We start from the raw sequence: 17727 nt of genomic DNA on the forward strand, positions 1-17727 counted from the left end.
CCTATATTGATAAATGTATTTGGAACTCTAAATCCAACACGGTTTGTGCTAGCTTCTTGAAACTTGACACAGTAAAGTAGTTTCACGTTCTATCTCTATGTTTTATTTCCTCTTGATGTAGCCCTAAGCAGTGACTGGCGAGAAACACTTTCATGGAAAGGGGTTGCCAAGCTTCCAAAAATTACGAATCTCCAGAAATCTCAGCAAATATTTTTTCACCCAAACTAGATGATACTTTCAGGTAATGATCAGTACACTAAGGCGACTTGGTTCCCCAAATTGCGTTCTTCTATGTTGAAGCGTTCATTTCCAGTAACAGTTTGAATTTTTAGGTTTCACTCTGTTTTCTCCTATATTGATAGATGTATTTGGAACTCTAAATCCAACACGGTTTGTGCTAGCTTCTTGAAACTTGACACAGTAAAGTAGTTTCACATTCTATCTCTATGTTTTGTTTCCTCTTGATGTAGCCCTAAGCAGTGACTGGCGAGAAACACTTTCATGGAAAGAGGTTGCCAAGCTTCCAACAATTACGAAACTCCAGAAATCTCAGCAAATATTTTTTCACCAAAACTGCATGATACTTTCAGGTATTGATCAGTACACGAAGGCGACTTGGTTCCCCAAATTTCGTTCTTCTATGTTGAAGCGTTCATTTCCAGTAACAGTTTGAATTTTTAGGTTTCACTCTGTTTTCTCCTATATTGATAAATGTATTTGGAACTCTAAATCCAAGACGGTTAGTGCTAGCTTCTTGAAACTTGACACAGTAAAGTAGTTTCACGTTCTATCTCTATGTTTTGTTTCCTCTTGATGTAGCCCTAAGCAGTGACTGGCGAGAAACACTTTCATGGAAAGGGGTTGCCAAGCTTCCAAAAATTACGAATCTCCAGAAATCTCAGCAAATATTTTTTCACCCAAACTAGATGATACTTTCAGGTAATGATCAGTACACTAAGGCGACTTGGTTCCCCAAATTTCGTTCTTCTATGTTGAAGCGTTCATTTCCAGTAACAGTTTGAATTTTTAGGTTTCACTCTGTTTTCTCCTATATTGATAGATGTATTTGGAACTCTAAATCCAACACGGTTTGTGCTAGCTTCTTGAAACTTGACACAGTAAAGTAGTTTCACATTCTATCTCTATGTTTTGTTTCCTCTTGACGTAGCCCTAAGCAGTGACTGGCGAGAAACACTTTCATGGAAAGGGGTTGCCAAGCTTCCAAAAATTACGAATCTCCAGAAATCTCAGCAAATATTTTTTCACCCAAACTGCATGATACTTTCAGGTAATGATCAGTACACGAAGGCGACTTGGTTCCCCAAATTTCGTTCTTCTATGTTGAAGCGTTCATTTCTAGTAACAGTTTGAATTTTTAGGTTTCACTCTGTTTTCTCCTATATTGATAGATGTATTTGGAACTCTAAATCCAACACGGTTTGTGCTAGCTTCTTGAAACTTGACACAGTAAAGTAGTTTCACATTCTATCTCTATGTTTTGTTTCCTCTTGATGTAGCCCTAAGCAGTGACTGGCGAGAAACACTTTCATGGAAAGGGGTTGCCAAGCTTCCAAAAATTACGAATCTCCAGAAATCTCAGCAAATATTTGTTCACCCAAACTAGATGATACTTTCAGGTAATGATCAGTACACTAAGGCGACTTGGTTCCCCAAATTTCGTTCTTCTATGTTGAAGCGTTCATTTCCAGTAACAGTTTGAATTTTTAGGTTTCACTCTGTTTTCTCCTATATTGATAGATGTATTTGGAACTCTAAATCCAACACGGTTTGTGCTAGCTTCTTGAAACTTGACACAGTAATGTAGTTTCACATTCTATCTCTATGTTTTGTTTCCTCTTGATGTAGCCCTAAGCAGTGACTGGCGAGAAACACTTTCATGGAAAGGGGTTGCCAAGCTTCCAAAAATTACGAATCTCCAGAAATCTCAGCAAATATTTTTTCACCCAAACTAGATGATACTTTCAGGTAATGATCAGTACACTAAGGCGACTTGGTTCCCCAAATTTCGTTCTTCTATGTTGAAGCGTTCATTTCCAGTAACAGTTTGAATTTTTAGGTTTCACTCTGTTTTCTCCTATATTGATAGATGTATTTGGAACTCTAAATCCAACAAGGTTTGTGCTAGCTTCTTGAAACTTGACACAGTAAAGTAGTTTCACATTCTATCTCTATGTTTTGTTTCCTCTTGATGTAGCCCTAAGCAGTGACTGGCGAGAAACACTTTCATGGAAAGGGGTTGCCAAGCTTCCAAAAATTACGAATCTCCAGAAATCTCAGCAAATATTTTTTCACCCAAACTGCATGATACTTTCAGGTAATGATCAGTACACGAAGGCGACTTGGTTCCCCAAATTTCGTTCTTCTATGTTGAAGCGTTCATTTCCATTAACAGTTTGAATTTTTAGGTTTCACTCTGTTTTCTCCTATATTGATAGATGTATTTGGAACTCTAAATCCAACACGGTTTGTGCTAGCTTCTTGAAACTTGACACAGTAAAGTAGTTTCACATTCTATCTCTATGTTTTGTTTCCTCTTGATGTAGCCCTAAGCAGTGACTGGCGAGAAACACTTTCATGGAAAGAGGTTGCCAAGCTTCCAACAATTACGAAACTCCAGAAATCTCAGCAAATATTTTTTCACCAAAACTGCATGATACTTTCAGGTATTGATCAGTACACGAAGGCGACTTGGTTCCCCAAATTTCGTTCTTCTATGTTGAAGCGTTCATTTCCAGTAACAGTTTGAATTTTTAGGTTTCACTCTGTTTTCTCCTATATTGATAAATGTATTTGGAACTCTAAATCCAAGACGGTTAGTGCTAGCTTCTTGAAACTTGACACAGTAAAGTAGTTTCACGTTCTGTCTCTATGTTTTGTTTCCTCTTGATGTAGCCCTAAGCAGTGACTGGCGAGAAACACTTTCATGGAAAGGGGTTGCCAAGCTTCCAAAAATTACGAATCTCCAGAAATCTCAGCAAATATTTTTTCACCCAAACTAGATGATACTTTCAGGTAATGATCAGTACACTAAGGCGACTTGGTTCCCCAAATTTCGTTCTTCTATGTTGAAGCGTTCATTTCCAGTAACAGTTTGAATTTTTAGGTTTCACTCTGTTTTCTCCTATATTGATAGATGTATTTGGAACTCTAAATCCAACACGGTTTGTGCTAGCTTCTTGAAACTTGACACAGTAAAGTAGTTTCACATTCTATCTCTATGTTTTGTTTCCTCTTGATGTAGCCCTAAGCAGTGACTGGCGAGAAACACTTTCATGGAAAGGGGTTGCCAAGCTTCCAAAAATTACGAATCTCCAGAAATCTCAGCAAATATTTTTTCACCCAAACTGCATGATACTTTCAGGTAATGATCAGTACACGAAGGCGACTTGGTTCCCCAAATTTCGTTCTTCTATGTTGAAGCGTTCATTTCTAGTAACAGTTTGAATTTTTAGGTTTCACTCTGTTTTCTCCTATATTGATAGATGTATTTGGAACTCTAAATCCAACACGGTTTGTGCTAGCTCCTTGAAACTTGACACAGTAAAGTAGTTTCACATTCTATCTCTATGTTTTGTTTCCTCTTGATGTAGCCCTAAGCAGTGACTGGCGAGAAACACTTTCATGGAAAGGGGTTGCCAAGCTTCCAAAAATTACGAATCTCCAGAAATCTCAGCAAATATTTTTTCACCCAAACTAGATGATACTTTCAGGTAATGATCAGTACACTAAGGCGACTTGGTTCCCCAAATTTCGTTCTTCTATGTTGAAGCGTTCATTTCCAGTAACAGTTTGAATTTTTAGGTTTCACTCTGTTTTCTCCTATATTGATAGATGTATTTGGAACTCTAAATCCAACACGGTTTGTGCTAGCTTCTTGAAACTTGACACAGTAATGTAGTTTCACATTCTATCTCTATGTTTTGTTTCCTCTTGATGTAGCCCTAAGCAGTGACTGTCGAGAAACACTTTCATGGAAAGGGGTTGCCAAGCTTCCAAAAATTACGAATCTCCAGAAATCTCAGCAAATATTTTTTCACCCAAACTAGATGATACTTTCAGGTAATGATCAGTACACTAAGGCGACTTGGTTCCCCAAATTTCGTTCTTCTATGTTGAAGCGTTCATTTCCAGTAACAGTTTGAATTTTTAGGTTTCACTCTGTTTTCTCCTATATTGATAGATGTATTTGGAACTCTAAATCCAACACGGTTTGTGCTAGCTTCTTGAAACTTGACACAGTAATGTAGTTTCACATTCTATCTCTATGTTTTGTTTCCTCTTGATGTAGCCCTAAGCAGTGACTGGCGAGAAACACTTTCATGGAAAGGGGTTGCCAAGCTTCCAAAAATTAGAAAACTCCAGAAATCTCAGCAAATATTTTTTCACCCAAACTGCATGATACATTCAGGTAATGATCAGTACACGAAGGCGACTTGGTTCCCCAAATTTCGTTCTTCTATGTTGAAGCGTTCATTTCCAGTAACAGTTTGAATTTTTAGGTTTCACTCTGTTTTCTCCTATATTGATAGATGTATTTGGAACTCTAAATCCAACACGGTTTGTGCTAGCTTCTTGAAACTTGACACAGTAATGTAGTTTCACATTCTATCTCTATGTTTTGTTTCCTCTTGATGTAGCCCTAAGCAGTGACTGGCGAGAAACACTTTCATGGAAAGGGGTTGCCAAGCTTCCAACAATTACGAAACTCCAGAAATCTCAGCAAATATTTTTTCACCCAAACTGCATGATACTTTCAGGTAATGATCAGTACACGAAGGCGACTTGGTTCCCCAAATTTCGTTCTTCTATGTTGAAGCGTTCATTTCCAGTAACAGTTTGAATTTTTAGGTTTCACTCTGTTTTCTCCTATATTGATAAATGTATTTGGAACTCTAAATCCAAGACGGTTTGTGCTAGCTTCTTGAAACTTGACACAGTAAAGTAGTTTCACGTTCTATCTCTATGTTTTATTTCCTCTTGATGTAGCCCTAAGCAGTGACTGGCGAGAAACACTTTCATGGAAAGGGGTTGCCAAGCTTCCAAAAATTACGAATCTCCAGAAATCTCAGCAAATATTTTTTCACCCAAACTAGATGATACTTTCAGGTAATGATCAGTACACTAAGGCGACTTGGTTCCCCAAATTTCGTTCTTCTATGTTGAAGCGTTCATTTCCAGTAACAGTTTGAATTTTTAGGTTCACTCACTCTGTTTTCTCCTATATTGATAGATGTATTTGGAACTCTAAATCCAACACGGTTTGTGCTAGCTTCTTGAAACTTGACACAGTAAAGTAGTTTCACATTCTATCTCTATGTTTTGTTTCCTCTTGATGTAGCCCTAAGCAGTGACTGGCGAGAAACACTTTCATGGAAAGGGGTTGCCAAGCTTCCAAAAATTACGAATCTCCAGAAATCTCAGCAAATATTTTTTCACCCAAACTGCATGATACTTTCAGGTAATGATCAGTACACGAAGGCGACTTGGTTCCCCAAATTTCGTTCTTCTATGTTGAAGCGTTCATTTCCAGTAACAGTTTGAATTTTTAGGTTTCACTCTGTTTTCTCCTATATTGATAGATGTATTTGGAACTCTAAATCCAACACGGTTTGTGCTAGCTTCTTGAAACTTGACACAGTAAAGTAGTTTCACATTCTATCTCTATGTTTTGTTTCCTCTTGATGTAGCCCTAAGCAGTGACTGGCGAGAAACACTTTCATGGAAAGGGGTTGCCAAGGTTCCAAAAATTACAAAACTCCAGAAATCTCAGCAAATATTTTTTCACCCAAACTGCATGATACTTTCAGGTAATGATCAGTACACGAAGGCGACTTGGTTCCCCAAATTTCGTTCTTCTATGTTGAAGCGTTCATTTCCAGTAACAGTTTGAATTTTTAGGTTTCACTCTGTTTTCTCCTATATTGATAAATGTATTTGGAACTCTAAATCCAAGACGGTTTGTGCTAGCTTCTTGAAACTTGACACAGTAAAGTAGTTTCACGTTCTATCTCTATGTTTTATTTCCTCTTGATGTAGCCCTAAGCAGTGACTGGCGAGAAACACTTTCATGGAAAGGGGTTGCCAAGCTTCCAAAAACTACGAATCTCCAGAAATCTCAGCAAATATTTTTTCGACCAAACTAGATGATACTTTCAGGTAATGATCAGTACACTAAGGCGACTTGGTTCCCCAAATTTCGTTCTTCTATGTTGAAGCGTTCATTTCCAGTAACAGTTTGAATTTTTAGGTTTCACTCTGTTTTCTCCTATATTGATAGATGTATTTGGAACTCTAAATCCAACACGGTTTGTGCTAGCTTCTTGAAACTTGACACAGTAATGTAGTTTCACATTCTATCTCTATGTTTTGTTTCCTCTTGATGTAGCCCTAAGCAGTGACTGGCGAGAAACACTTTCATGGAAAGGGGTTGCCAAGCTTCCAACAATTACGAAACTCCAGAAATCTCAGCAAATATTTTTTCACCCAAACTGCATGATACTTTCAGGTAATGATCAGTACACGAAGGCGACTTGGTTCCCCAAATTTCGTTCTTCTATGTTGAAGCGTTCATTTCCAGTAACAGTTTGAATTTTTAGGTTTCACTCTGTTTTCTCCTATATTGATAAATGTATTTGGAACTCTAAATCCAAGACGGTTTGTGCTAGCTTCTTGAAACTTGACACAGTAAAGTAGTTTCACGTTCTATCTCTATGTTTTATTTCCTCTTGATGTAGCCCTAAGTAGTGACTGGCGAGAAACACTTTCATGGAAAGGGGTTGCCAAGCTTCCAAAAATTACGAATCTCCAGAAATCTCAGCAAATATTTTTTCACCCAAACTAGATGATACTTTCAGGTAATGATCAGTACACTAAGGCGACTTGGTTCCCCAAATTTCGTTCTTCTATGTTGAAGCGTTCATTTCCAGTAACAGTTTGAATTTTTAGGTTTCACTCTGTTTTCTCCTATATTGATAGATGTATTTGGAACTCTAAATCCAACACGGTTTGTGCTAGCTTCTTGAAACTTGACACAGTAAAGTAGTTTCACATTCTATCTCTATGTTTTGTTTCCTCTTGATGTAGCCCTAAGCAGTGACTGGCGAGAAACACTTTCATGGAAAGAGGTTGCCAAGCTTCCAAAAATTACGAAACTCCAGAAATCTCAGCAAATATTTTTTCACCAAAACTGCATGATACTTTCAGGTAATGATCAGTACACGAAGGCGACTTGGTTCCCCAAATTTCGTTCTTCTATGTTGAAGCGTTCATTTCCAGTAACACTTTGAATTTTTAGGTATCACTCTGTTTTCTCCTATATTGATAAATGTATTTGGAACTCTAAATCCAAGACGGTTTGTGCTAGCTTCTTGAAACTTGACACAGTAAAGTAGTTTCACGTTCTATCTCTATGTTTTGTTTCCTCTTGATGTAGCCCTAAGCAGTGACTGGCGAGAAACACTTTCATGGAAAGGGGTTGCCAAGCTTCCAAAAATTACGAATCTCCAGAAATCTCAGCAAATATTTTTTCACCCAAACTAGATGATACTTTCAGGTAATGATCAGTACACTAAGGCGACTTGGTTCCCCAAATTTCGTTCTTCTATGTTGAAGCGTTCATTTCCAGTAACAGTTTGAATTTTTAGGTTTCACTCTGTTTTCTCCTATATTGATAGATGTATTTGGAACTCTAAATCCAACACGGTTTGTGCTAGCTTCTTGAAACTTGACACAGTAAAGTAGTTTCACATTCTATCTCTATGTTTTGTTTCCTATTGATGTAGCCCTAAGCAGTGACTGGCGAGAAACACTTTCATGGAAAGGGGTTGCCAAGCTTCCAAAAATTACGAAACTCCAGAAATCTCAGCAAATATTTTTTCACCCAAACTGCATGATACTTTCAGGTAATGATCAGTACACGAAGGCGACTTGGTTCCCCAAATTTCGTTCTTCTATGTTGAAGCGTTCATTTCCAGTAACAGTTTGAATTTTTAGGTTTCACTCTGTTTTCTCCTATATTGATAAATGTATTTGGAACTCTAAATCCAAGACGGTTTGTGCTAGCTTCTTGAAACTTGACACAGTAAAGTAGTTTCACGTTCTATCTCTATGTTTTATTTCCTCTTGATGTAGCCCTAAGCAGTGACTGGCGAGAAACACTTTCATGGAAAGGGGTTGCCAAGCTTCCAAAAATTACGAATCTCCAGAAATCTCAGCAAATATTTTTTCACCCAAACTAGATGATACTTTCAGGTAATGATCAGTACACTAAGGCGACTTGGTTCCCCAAATTTCGTTCTTCTATGTTGAAGCGTTCATTTCCAGTAACAGTTTGAATTTTTAGGTTTCACTCTGTTTTCTCCTATATTGATAGATGTATTTGGAACTCTAAATCCAACACGGTTTGTGCTAGCTTCTTGAAACTTGACACAGTAAAGTAGTTTCACATTGTATCTCTATGCTTTGTTTCCTCTTGATGTAGCCCTAAGCAGTGACTGGCGAGAAACACTTTCATGGAAAGAGGTTGCCAAGCTTCCAAAAATTACGAAACTCCAGAAATCTCAGCAAATATTTTTTCACCAAAACTGCATGATACTTTCAGGTAATGATCAGTACACGAAGGCGACTTGGTTCCCCAAATTTCGTTCTTCTATGTTGAAGCGTTCATTTCCAGTAACAGTTTGAATTTTTAGGTTTCACTCTGTTTTCTCCTATATTGATAAATGTATTTGGAACTCTAAATCCAAGACGGTTTGTGCTAGCTTCTTGAAACTTGACACAGTAAAGTAGTTTCACGTTCTATCTCTATGTTTTGTTTCCTCTTGATGTAGCCCTAAGCAGTGACTGGCGAGAAACACTTTCATGGAAAGGGGTTGCCAAGCTTCCAAAAATTACGAATCTCCAGAAATCTCAGCAAATATTTTTTCACCCAAACTAGATGATACTTTCAGGTAATGATCAGTACACTAAGGCGACTTGGTTCCCCAAATTTCGTTCTTCTATGTTGAAGCGTTCATTTCCAGTAACAGTTTGAATTTTTAGGTTTCACTCTGTTTTCTCCTATATTGATAGATGTATTTGGAACTCTAAATCCAACACGGTTTGTGCTAGCTTCTTGAAACTTGACACAGTAAAGTAGTTTCACATTCTATCTCTATGTTTTGTTTCCTCTTGATGTAGCCCTAAGCAGTGACTGGCGAGAAACACTTTCATGGAAAGGGGTTGCCAAGCTTCCAAAAATTACGAATCTCCAGAAATCTCAGCAAATATTTTTTCACCCAAACTGCATGATACTTTCAGGTAATGATCAGTACACGAAGGCGACTTGGTTCCCCAAATTTCGTTCTTCTATGTTGAAGCGTTCATTTCCAGTAACAGTTTGAATTTTTAGGTTTCACTCTGTTTTCTCCTATATTGATAGATGTATTTGGAACTCTAAATCCAACACGGTTTGTGCTAGCTTCTTGAAACTTGACACAGTAAAGTAGTTTCACATTCTATCTCTATGTTTTGTTTCCTCTTGATGTAGCCCTAAGCAGTGACTGGCGAGAAACACTTTCATGGAAAGGGGTTGCCAAGGTTCCAAAAATTACAAAACTCCAGAAATCTCAGCAAATATTTTTTCACCCAAACTGCATGATACTTTCAGGTAATGATCAGTACACGAAGGCGACTTGGTTCCCCAAATTTCGTTCTTCTATGTTGAAGCGTTCATTTCCAGTAACAGTTTGAATTTTTAGGTTTCACTCTGTTTTCTCCTATATTGATAAATGTATTTGGAACTCTAAATCCAAGACGGTTTGTGCTAGCTTCTTGAAACTTGACACAGTAAAGTAGTTTCACGTTGTATCTCTATGTTTTATTTCCTCTTGATGTAGCCCTAAGCAGTGACTGGCGAGAAACACTTTCATGGAAAGGGGTTGCCAAGCTTCCAAAAACTACGAATCTCCAGAAATCTCAGCAAATATTTTTTCGACCAAACTAGATGATACTTTCAGGTAATGATCAGTACACTAAGGCGACTTGGTTCCCCAAATTTCGTTCTTCTATGTTGAAGCGTTCATTTCCAGTAACAGTTTGAATTTTTAGGTTTCACTCTGTTTTCTCCTATATTGATAGATGTATTTGGAACTCTAAATCCAACACGGTTTGTGCTAGCTTCTTGAAACTTGACACAGTAATGTAGTTTCACATTCTATCTCTATGTTTTGTTTCCTCTTGATGTAGCCCTAAGCAGTGACTGGCGAGAAACACTTTCATGGAAAGGGGTTGCCAAGCTTCCAACAATTACGAAACTCCAGAAATCTCAGCAAATATTTTTTCACCCAAACTGCATGATACTTTCAGGTAATGATCAGTACACGAAGGCGACTTGGTTCCCCAAATTTCGTTCTTCTATGTTGAAGCGTTCATTTCCAGTAACAGTTTGAATTTTTAGGTTTCACTCTGTTTTCTCCTATATTGATAAATGTATTTGGAACTCTAAATCCAAGACGGTTTGTGCTAGCTTCTTGAAACTTGACACAGTAAAGTAGTTTCACGTTCTATCTCTATGTTTTATTTCCTCTTGATGTAGCCCTAAGTAGTGACTGGCGAGAAACACTTTCATGGAAAGGGGTTGCCAAGCTTCCAAAAATTACGAATCTCCAGAAATCTCAGCAAATATTTTTTCACCCAAACTAGATGATACTTTCAGGTAATGATCAGTACACTAAGGCGACTTGGTTCCCCAAATTTCGTTCTTCTATGTTGAAGCGTTCATTTCCAGTAACAGTTTGAATTTTTAGGTTTCACTCTGTTTTCTCCTATATTGATAGATGTATTTGGAACTCTAAATCCAACACGGTTTGTGCTAGCTTCTTGAAACTTGACACAGTAAAGTAGTTTCACATTCTATCTCTATGTTTTGTTTCCTCTTGATGTAGCCCTAAGCAGTGACTGGCGAGAAACACTTTCATGGAAAGAGGTTGCCAAGCTTCCAAAAATTACGAAACTCCAGAAATCTCAGCAAATATTTTTTCACCAAAACTGCATGATACTTTCAGGTAATGATCAGTACACGAAGGCGACTTGGTTCCCCAAATTTCGTTCTTCTATGTTGAAGCGTTCATTTCCAGTAACACTTTGAATTTTTAGGTTTCACTCTGTTTTCTCCTATATTGATAAATGTATTTGGAACTCTAAATCCAAGACGGTTTGTGCTAGCTTCTTGAAACTTGACACAGTAAAGTAGTTTCACGTTCTATCTCTATGTTTTGTTTCCTCTTGATGTAGCCCTAAGCAGTGACTGGCGAGAAACACTTTCATGGAAAGGGGTTGCCAAGCTTCCAAAAATTACGAATCTCCAGAAATCTCAGCAAATATTTTTTCACCCAAACTAGATGATACTTTCAGGTAATGATCAGTACACTAAGGCGACTTGGTTCCCCAAATTTCGTTCTTCTATGTTGAAGCGTTCATTTCCAGTAACAGTTTGAATTTTTAGGTTTCACTCTGTTTTCTCCTATATTGATAGATGTATTTGGAACTCTAAATCCAACACGGTTTGTGCTAGCTTCTTGAAACTTGACACAGTAAAGTAGTTTCACATTCTATCTCTATGTTTTGTTTCCTATTGATGTAGCCCTAAGCAGTGACTGGCGAGAAACACTTTCATGGAAAGGGGTTGCCAAGCTTCCAAAAATTACGAAACTCCAGAAATCTCAGCAAATATTTTTTCACCCAAACTGGATGATACTTTCAGGTAATGATCAGTACACGAAGGCGACTTGGTTCCCCAAATTTCGTTCTTCTATGTTGAAGCGTTCATTTCCAGTAACAGTTTGAATTTTTAGGTTTCACTCTGTTTTCTCCTATATTGATAAATGTATTTGGAACTCTAAATCCAAGACGGTTTGTGCTAGCTTCTTGAAACTTGACACAGTAAAGTAGTTTCACGTTCTATCTCTATGTTTTATTTCCTCTTGATGTAGCCCTAAGCAGTGACTGGCGAGAAACACTTTCATGGAAAGGGGTTGCCAAGCTTCCAAAAATTACGAATCTCCAGAAATCTCAGCAAATATTTTTTCACCCAAACTAGATGATACTTTCAGGTAATGATCAGTACACTAAGGCGACTTGGTTCCCCAAATTTCGTTCTTCTATGTTGAAGCGTTCATTTCCAGTAACAGTTTGAATTTTTAGGTTTCACTCTGTTTTCTCCTATATTGATAGATGTATTTGGAACTCTAAATCCAACACGGTTTGTGCTAGCTTCTTGAAACTTGACACAGTAAAGTAGTTTCACATTGTATCTCTATGCTTTGTTTCCTCTTGATGTAGCCCTAAGCAGTGACTGGCGAGAAACACTTTCATGGAAAGAGGTTGCCAAGCTTCCAAAAATTACGAAACTCCAGAAATCTCAGCAAATATTTTTTCACCAAAACTGCATGATACTTTCAGGTAATGATCAGTACACGAAGGCGACTTGGTTCCCCAAATTTCGTTCTTCTATGTTGAAGCGTTCATTTCCAGTAACAGTTTGAATTTTTAGGTTTCACTCTGTTTTCTCCTATATTGATAAATGTATTTGGAACTCTAAATCCAAGACGGTTTGTGCTAGCTTCTTGAAACTTGACACAGTAAAGTAGTTTCACGTTCTATCTCTATGTTTTGTTTCCTCTTGATGTAGCCCTAAGCAGTGACTGGCGAGAAACACTTTCATGGAAAGGGGTTGCCAAGCTTCCAAAAATTACGAATCTCCAGAAATCTCAGCAAATATTTTTTCACCCAAACTAGATGATACTTTCAGGTAATGATCAGTACACTAAGGCGACTTGGTTCCCCAAATTTCGTTCTTCTATGTTGAAGCGTTCATTTCCAGTAACAGTTTGAATTTTTAGGTTTCACTCTGTTTTCTCCTATATTGATAGATGTATTTGGAACTCTAAATCCAACACGGTTTGTGCTAGCTTCTTGAAACTTGACACAGTAAAGTAGTTTCACATTCTATCTCTATGTTTTGTTTCCTCTTGATGTAGCCCTAAGCAGTGACTGGCGAGAAACACTTTCATGGAAAGGGGTTGCCAAGCTTCCAAAAATTACGAATCTCCAGAAATCTCAGCAAATATTTTTTCACCCAAACTGCATGATACTTTCAGGTAATGATCAGTACACGAAGGCGACTTGGTTCCCCAAATTTCGTTCTTCTATGTTGAAGCGTTCATTTCCAGTAACAGTTTGAATTTTTAGGTTTCACTCTGTTTTCTCCTATATTGATAGATGTATTTGGAACTCTAAATCCAACACGGTTTGTGCTAGCTTCTTGAAACTTGACACAGTAAAGTAGTTTCACATTCTATCTCTATGTTTTGTTTCCTCTTGATGTAGCCCTAAGCAGTGACTGGCGAGAAACACTTTCATGGAAAGGGGTTGCCAAGCTTCCAAAAATTACAAAACTCCAGAAATCTCAGCAAATATTTTTTCACCCAAACTGCATGATACTTTCAGGTAATGATCAGTACACGAAGGCGACTTGGTTCCCCAAATTTCGTTCTTCTATGTTGAAGCGTTCATTTCCAGTAACAGTTTGAATTTTTAGGTTTCACTCTGTTTTCTCCTATATTGATAAATGTATTTGGAACTCTAAATCCAAGACGGTTTGTGCTAGCTTCTTGAAACTTGACACAGTAAAGTAATTTCACGTTCTATCTCTATGTTTTATTTCCTCTTGATGTAGCCCTAAGCAGTGACTGGCGAGAAACACTTTCATGGAAAGGGGTTGCCAAGCTTCCAAAAATTACGAATCTCCAGAAATCTCAGCAAATATTTTTTCGACCAAACTAGATGATACTTTCAGGTAATGATCAGTACACTAAGGCGACTTGGTTCCCCAAATTTCGTTCTTCTATGTTGAAGCGTTCATTTCCAGTAACAGTTTGAATTTTTAGGTTTCACTCTGTTTTCTCCTATATTGATAGATGTATTTGGAACTCTAAATCCAACACGGTTTGTGCTAGCTTCTTGAAACTTGACACAGTAAAGTAGTTTCACGTTCTATCTCTATGTTTTATTTCCTCTTGATGTAGCCCTAAGCAGTGACTGGCGAGAAACACTTTCATGGAAAGGGGTTGCCAAGCTTCCAAAAATTACGAATCTCCAGAAATCTCAGCAAATATTTTTTCACCCAAACTAGATGATACTTTCAGGTAATGATCAGTACACTAAGGCGACTTGGTTCCCCAAATTTCGTTCTTCTATGTTGAAGCGTTCATTTCCAGTAACAGTTTGAATTTTTAGGTTTCACTCTGTTTTCTCCTATATTGATAGATGTATTTGGAACTCTAAATCCAACACGGTTTGTGCTAGCTTCTTGAAACTTGACACAGTAATGTAGTTTCACATTCTATCTCTATGTTTTGTTTCCTCTTGATGTAGCCCTAAGCAGTGGGTGGCGAGAAACACTTTCATGGAAAGGGGTTGCCAAGCTTCCAACAATTACGAAACTCCAGAAATCTCAGCAAATATTTTTTCACCCAAACTGGATGATACTTTCAGGTAATGATCAGTACACGAAGGCGACTTGGTTCCCCAAATTTCGTTCTTCTATGTTGAAGCGTTCATTTCCAGTAACAGTTTGAATTTTTAGGTTTCACTCTGTTTTCTCCTATATTGATAGATGTATTTGGAACTCTAAATCCAACACGGTTTGTGCTAGCTTCTTGAAACTTGACACAGTAAAGTAGTTTCACATTCTATCTCTACGTTTTGTTTCCTATTGATGTAGCCCTAAGCAGTGACTGGCGAGAAACACTTTCATGGAAAGGGGTTGCCAAGCTTCCAAAAATTACGAAACTCCAGAAATCTCAGCAAATATTTTTTCACCCAAACTGCATGATACTTTCAGGTAATGATCAGTACACGAAGGCGACTTGGTTCCCCAAATTTCGTTCTTCTATGTTGAAGCGTTCATTTCCAGTAACAGTTTGAATTTTTAGGTTTCACTCTGTTTTCTCCTATATTGATAAATGTATTTGGAACTCTAAATCCAAGACGGTTTGTGCTAGCTTCTTGAAACTTGACACAGTAAAGTAGTTTCACGTTCTATCTCTATGTTTTATTTCCTCTTGATGTAGCCCTAAGCAGTGACTGGCGAGAAACACTTTCATGGAAAGGGGTTGCCAAGCTTCCAAAAATTACGAATCTCCAGAAATCTCAGCAAATATTTTTTCACCCAAACTAGATGATACTTTCAGGTAATGATCAGTACACTAAGGCGATTTGGTTCCCCAAATTTCGTTCTTCTATGTTGAAGCGTTCATTTCCAGTAACAGTTTGAATTTTTAGGTTTCACTCTGTTTTCTCCTATATTGATAGATGTATTTGGAACTCTAAATCCAACACGGTTTGTGCTAGCTTCTTGAAACTTGACACAGTAAAGTAGTTTCACATTCTATCTCTATGTTTTGTTTCCTCTTGATGTAGCCCTAAGCAGTGACTGGCGAGAAACACTTTCATGGAAAGGGGTTGCCAAGCTTCCAAAAATTACGAATCTCCAGAAATCTCAGCAAATATTTTTTCACCCAAACTAGATGATACTTTCAGGTAATGATCAGTACACTAAGGCGACTTGGTTCCCCAAATTTCGTTCTTCTATGTTGAAGCGTTCATTTCCAGTAACAGTTTGAATTTTTAGGTTTCACTCTGTTTTCTCCTATATTGATAGATGTATTTGGAACTCTAAATCCAACACGGTTTGTGCTAGCTTCTTGAAACTTGACACAGTAATGTAGTTTCACATTCTATCTCTATGTTTTGTTTCCTCTTGATGTAGCCCTAAGCAGTGACTGGCGAGAAACACTTTCATGGAAAGGGGTTGCCAAGCTTCCAACAATTACGAAACTCCAGAAATCTCAGCAAATATTTTTTCACCCAAACTGGATGATACTTTCAGGTAATGATCAGTACACGAAGGCGACTTGGTTCCCCAAATTTCGTTCTTCTATGTTGAAGCGTTCATTTCCAGTAACAGTTTGAATTTTTAGGTTTCACTCTGTTTTCTCCTATATTGATAGATGTATTTGGAACTCTAAATCCAACACGGTTTGTGCTAGCTTCTTGAAACTTGACACAGTAAAGTAGTTTCACATTCTATCTCTATGTTTTGTTTCCTATTGATGTAGCCCTAAGCAGTGACTGGCGAGAAACACTTTCATGGAAAGGGGTTGCCAAGCTTCTAAAAATTACGAAACTCCAGAAATCTCAGCAAATATTTTTTCACCCAAACTGCATGATACTTTCAGGTAATGATCAGTACACGAAGGCGACTTGGTTCCCCAAATTTCGTTCTTCTATGTTGAAGCGTTCATTTCCAGTAACAGTTTGAATTTTTAGGTTTCACTCTGTTTTCTCCTATATTGATAAATGTATTTGGAACTCTAAATCCAAGACGGTTTGTGCTAGCTTCTTGAAACTTGACACAGTAAAGTAGTTTCACGTTCTATCTCTATGTTTTATTTCCTCTTGATGTAGCCCTAAGCAGTGACTGGCGAGAAACACTTTCATGGAAAGGGGTTGCCAAGCTTCCAAAAATTACGAATCTCCAGAAATCTCAGCAAATATTTTTTCACCCAAACTAGATGATACTTTCAGGTAATGATCAGTACACTAAGGCGACTTGGTTCCCCAAATTTCGTTCTTCTATGTTGAAGCGTTCATTTCCAGTAACAGTTTGAATTTTTAGGTTTCACTCTGTTTTCTCCTATATTGATAGATGTATTTGGAACTCTAAATCCAACACGGTTTGTGCTAGCTTCTTGAAACTTGACACAGTAAAGTAGTTTCACATTCTATCTCTATGTTTTGTTTCCTCTTGATGTAGCCCTAAGCAGTGACTGGCGAGAAACACTTTCATGGAAAGAGGTTGCCAAGCTTCCAAAAATTACGAAACTCCAGAAATCTCAGCAAATATTTTTTCACCAAAACTGCATGATACTTTCAGGTAATGATCAGTACACGAAGGCGACTTGGTTCCCCAAATTTCGTTCTTCTATGTTGAAGCGTTCATTTCCAGTAACAGTTTGAATTTTTAGGTTTCACTCTGTTTTCTCCTATATTGATAAATGTATTTGGAACTCTAAATCCAAGACGGTTTGTGCTAGCTTCTTGAAACTTGACACAGTAAAGTAGTTTCACGTTCTATCTCTATGTTTTGTTTCCTCTTGATGTAGCCCTAAGCAGTGACTGGCGAGAAACACTTTCATGGAAAGGGGTTGCCAAGCTTCCAAAAATTACGAATCTCCAGAAATCTCAGCAAATATTTTTTCACCCAAACTAGATGATACTTTCAGGTAATGATCAGTACACGAAGGCGACTTGGTTCCCCAAATTTCGTTCTTCTATGTTGAAGCGTTCATTTCCAGTAACAGTTTGAATTTTTAGGTTTCACTCTGTTTTCTCCTATATTGATAAATGTATTTGGAACTCTAAATCCAACACGGTTTGTGCTAGCTTCTTGAAACTTGACACAGTAAAGTAGTTTCACGTTCTATCTCTATGTTTTATTTCCTCTTGATGTAGCCCTAAGCAGTGACTGGCGAGAAACACTTTCATGGAAAGGGGTTGCCAAGTTTCCAAAAATTACGAATCTCCAGAAATCTCAGCAAATATTTTTTCACCCAAACTAGATGATACTTTCAGGTAATGATCAGTACACTAAGGCGACTTGGTTCC

Source organism: Spermophilus citellus (assembly GCF_964194105.1).
Source record: "Spermophilus citellus genome assembly, chromosome: X".
Taxonomy (NCBI): Eukaryota; Metazoa; Chordata; class Mammalia; order Rodentia; family Sciuridae; genus Spermophilus; species Spermophilus citellus.